The sequence below is a fragment of the Sciurus vulgaris genome (assembly GCF_902686455.1).
Source record: "Sciurus vulgaris genome assembly, chromosome: 9".
Classification (NCBI taxonomy): Eukaryota; Metazoa; Chordata; class Mammalia; order Rodentia; family Sciuridae; genus Sciurus; species Sciurus vulgaris.
In genome coordinates, this window is record NC_136469.1 from 56,500,389 (window position 1) to 56,505,106 (window position 4,718).

Sequence of the window (4,718 nt, forward strand, 5' to 3'; positions counted from 1 at the left end):
AGCCTACTGAGAAGAGCAATCATACAGTTCTTTAAAGATGTTGGGCTCCCCTGAAAAATCTTTTTCCAAGTATTGGTGAAAGGTATATCTTCTGGACCTTTCTGGTGTGGGTGAGTAGGATTTAAGCAATGAATTTAGTATCTAACATTCCAATCTCCCTAAATATTTGAATCCTTTCCTCAAATGGAGGGAGATTGGAGAGTGCCAACTTGCTCTCATGGATCATCTTTTGATCTATATTCCAGGTAACCAGCTAAACATCTTGTTAGATAAAGCCTCTTCTAACTCCCTGATATGCAACATCAAATACAGATTACTGAGTGGCCCCATATCAAGAACTTTGGCCTGATCCAATTTTATATTCCTTGCACAATTATTGTACACTCTTAATATCCATTCCCACAATATTCCCAAGTTATCTTCTGATATAAATTAGGACACTCAAGGAGTCACACTTTGTATTTCACCATTATGTTCCTGCTGGGAACTTGAGTCTAGAAGCAAAGAGGGGTAGGGGAGTGAGAGTGGGTCCTGAGAAGAATCAGCATTTTTTTGCTTGACAACTGCATTAAGAGAATCCATGACTATTTCTGCAGCAATGCAGGTGAATCCCCTGAAACAGGTGGGAAAAATAATACCATCATGTGTGGGGAGGCTACTAACATTGGGGGTATGGAGGCGTGTTAGTTGGCTTTCTGTCACCATGATCAAAATTCCTGACAAGAACAAATTAGAGGGGGGAAAGTCTATTTTGTCTCACAGTTTCAGACTTTCAGTTCGTGATTGGCAACTCCATTGCTCTGGCCCCAAGATGAGGCAGATCATGGCAGAAAGTCATGGTGGAGGAGCACTGTTCTATCTATGGTGGCCAGGAAGATGAGAGAGAGGAAAAGAAGCTACCAGAAAGATAAACCCTTCCAGGACAAGCCCCCCTAACCCACCTCCTCCAGCCAACACCCCACCTGCCTATAGTTACCACCCAGTAATCCATTCAAACTAGGATGGACGGATTAGGGGTACAGCTCTCAATCTAATCATTTTACCTGTGAATATTCCTGCACACAGGAGCTTTTGGGGGACACCTCATACCAAACTATAACAGGAGTCTACTTCCAGTGGTACAAAAAGACTCATCACAATTTAGGAGCTCAACATTCCAGGTCTCATCAGGACCATCCCACATGTCCCACCCAACTTACAGTATCCCATTTTTCCCCAATCTCTTCAGTTTACCATTAGACGCCCTGTAAGCTGAGGGTTCAACTTTGATTATAATTCAGTCAATCACATGATGAGTGCTTGTGTATGGTTTTCAGCAATTTCAGCCCTGCTACAGGAGAGATTTTTCCTTCAGGGTACACCTGGAAGCTGTGGTTATATATGTGTAGCTTGACCTGGAAATGTGAATCTAGAAGACAGAGAAGTGGGGGTGGCAGCATTCGTCTTTTCTCTGCCTCTTTGTTCCATCCAGGCCCTCAGCCAATTGGATGGCATCTGCCCACATTGTATGAAGTGAACCATATTCCCTACTCATTCCAATGACAATCACTTCAGGAAACAGCCTCTGATATCCAGAAATAAAGCTTTACCAGTTATCTGTGTCTTCCCTAATCTAATCAAGCTGCAATCTAAAATTAACCAGCACATACATTTTCTTGAAAGCTGGCAGATTTATATTCAGGAAACTTATTGAAAGCCTGCCATTCACTTGGCAAATATTTAATGAGCATTCTACTCATGTCTGTTAGTCTTAGACACAGAAAAATCTTGCCAATATGGAGCACGAGTTGTAGATACAGAAACAAACAGTTATATACTTTTTCTATGAGCTAAGAGTAACATAAGGATGTAAAGGATATAGTTTTGAAAATTGAAGACATTTAGACTATTAGTAATACAAACAGTAAGGGAGTATTTGCAATACTGTAACCAATAGCAATGGGTTCACATTTGGTGAGTACAAAGCCAAAAGGCACAACCAGGGGATAAGAGTAGAGATTTATTACCTGCAGCAGCATGTAAAGAGATCACTGGGGTAATTTCCAAAGCAATGCTCTCCCTGAATAATGGAATCGTGAAGATTTTATTTGCAGAGCTTCTACATATTCTTGTAGGGGTGAGCACATTTTTTTCAATATGCTCAGTTTAGAGTTATAGATCACATGTTTAAAAAGCAAAGATGGTGGGCATGAAATTTTGGGCTTGCTCTGTTGAGTAGTATAATAAGTTAAAGTTACCTAAAAGAATGAGTCAGAGCAACTCAGTGACCTTGGCTGGTTCTACATATGTTTTTCCAAAGTTTTAGATGAAAAGAAAGAACAACATTGAAGTTGCATTACACTCTTTAAAGAGGCAACGGCTTCCCTCAACCTCCATACGTGTGGGACTTCACCCCTAATTTGCTTTGCTTACTGGCTAACAATACCGCATGAGTTAGCTATGCAGTACATAATTTTTGAAGATGACCAGACAAAGGGAGAATGATGAAAAAGTGTTGGAGTTAGCCTTGGTTAGAGAGCTCTCTTATTCTCATCAAGTCTGTTTCAAAAGTCAAAGGAAAGATATTGCTCTGAAAGCAAGGAGCACAGTTGGATATGATCCAGCGATAGAAGCTGCAGTGGAACAAGAAGGACAATCTTAGCAAAAATGTTATGTGACCACATGCCAAAACTAAGTCAGATGCTTCTCATTAAGAAGGACAAATTGTACTATCCATTAAAGTCACATTTCTCAGGACTGGAGTTGTAGCTCAGTTGTAGAGCACTTGCCTAGCACATGTGAAGCACTGGGTTGGATTCTCAGCACTGTATATAAATCCATAAAGATCCATAGATGACTAAAAAAAGGATTAGCATTTTTTAAAAATTACATTTCTCTGACAATATCCTCCATAAAATATAATCACTAACATTTAGGAAGTGTATCTGTGGCAGACACTGTGCTAATGAGTTTGAAATAGGAATTGGGAATATATAGAGAAAAAAAGTATGCTGAGCCTCAAAAGAAACGCACCCATGGTCTGTTGGGATGTGGGAAATGCCCAGAACCATATGCAAAGCTAGCAATTTGTGACCAACTCAGTCAGCATCTCAGGCCTTACCCTCAGAGAGCAGTGTGAGGCAAGGACGATGAATGACCACAAGGAAAACTGACAAGGAACTGCATGATTCCAACATGACCCTACCTCAAGTGCAGCCCCTTAGTCACTATCCCTCTCTAAATACCAGGAGCCCGGACCAGAGCCTTGCTTCTCACTCTTGAGAATGGCCTCTTTCCCTTGCTTAAACCTTGTTTTCCTAAATGAATCCCTGTGCCTCTGACATACCCTTAAATTCTTTTTTTATGGTGTTGTCAAGAGTCCCATTCATCCCAAGGTGAGGTGCCCCTCTTTGGGTCCTCCTCCAGTGACAGGTTCACATGTTGAGTCCTCCATCTGCACCACAATCCCTAGGTGGGTGCTATCCTATCTTCATTCTATAGATGCAAAAACTGAGAGGCATAGAAATTCAAGTGACTTACCCAGTTAGGGAAGGAAAGATATGGGACTCACCCTAGTCTTTCTGGTTGACAGTTTTTGTTCTTAACATGGTGAATATTTTCACTTAGCTCGGAGTATCAAAAAGAAAAAAAAAAAAAAAAAAAAAAAAAAGAAAAGAAAAAGCAAAAGAAAAGTAGTGGTCGGAAGAAGTTTGTTTACCTCGTTCGTGGTAAGTCCAGAGGCGTTAGTGTGGGGCTGTTGCCCTGAGGCCCTGTTTATGGAACCACATTCCTTCCCTTCTGCTGCTCTGTCCGTAACACGTGCTGTTGACCTCTTAACTCAACTCACAAAGTGACTGCTATGACCCAAAGCATCATATCCACATTCCAGGCAAAAAGAAAGGGAGGAGCAAAAGCCAAAGCCTTTTCTTTCAAGAAAGAAGCCCTCCTCAGACAATTCAGCCCACATTTCAGCCAGATCTGTCCGAGGAGGCCAACAAAGGAGGTTAGGGGTTTGGGAGGTTTGTTCTCTATCAAAGGCAGGGGGAAAGTGAGTTGAACGGGTGTTGAGTAAACTTACTGTGTAATACATGTACAAATCCTACACAACCGCTGTGCTCAGTTACAAGCAGATAAAGTATGAGTTCCTGGGTTTACACTAGAGGGCTCACCAGAGCTCGCTCTTTCTTTTTGGCTTTCCATCTCTGTGTTCTTTCCAGGCATGATTTTTTGCTGTTACCCAACATGATGTTCTTCTCCACACCTCCACAGCTCCTTCAACTTCGGCCTGTTCCACCACCCACCCTGTGCAGTCAAGCTGCCTGCATTATGCCACTTCCTGTGTATTCGTGTTAGCATGGACTATGGACTAACAGCCAAACTGCACCTTGAACACAAGGGAATTTTTCTTTTTCTTCCTTAAAATTATCTAGGTTAGTAAGGGCTACGAAAGTTTCAGAATCCTCAAAGACCTGGATTCCTTCTATTTTATTGTTCTGCTGCCTTCCACATGATGTTTCCTGTTCATTCAATCTTGACTAACAACAGCGCATAATAGGCACCAACAAGGGACAGAGGCAGACTGAGACCAAAAGGCCCTCACATTCTGTTTCCACCCTTCACCTTCTACTGGAAGGTAACAGTTATACCTGACGTCCATTAGGTGGCAGCACATACACATATAAAGTGTATGACTGATTCAACTGCTGGGAAAAAAAAAAGAGGAAATTGAACTAGTACTG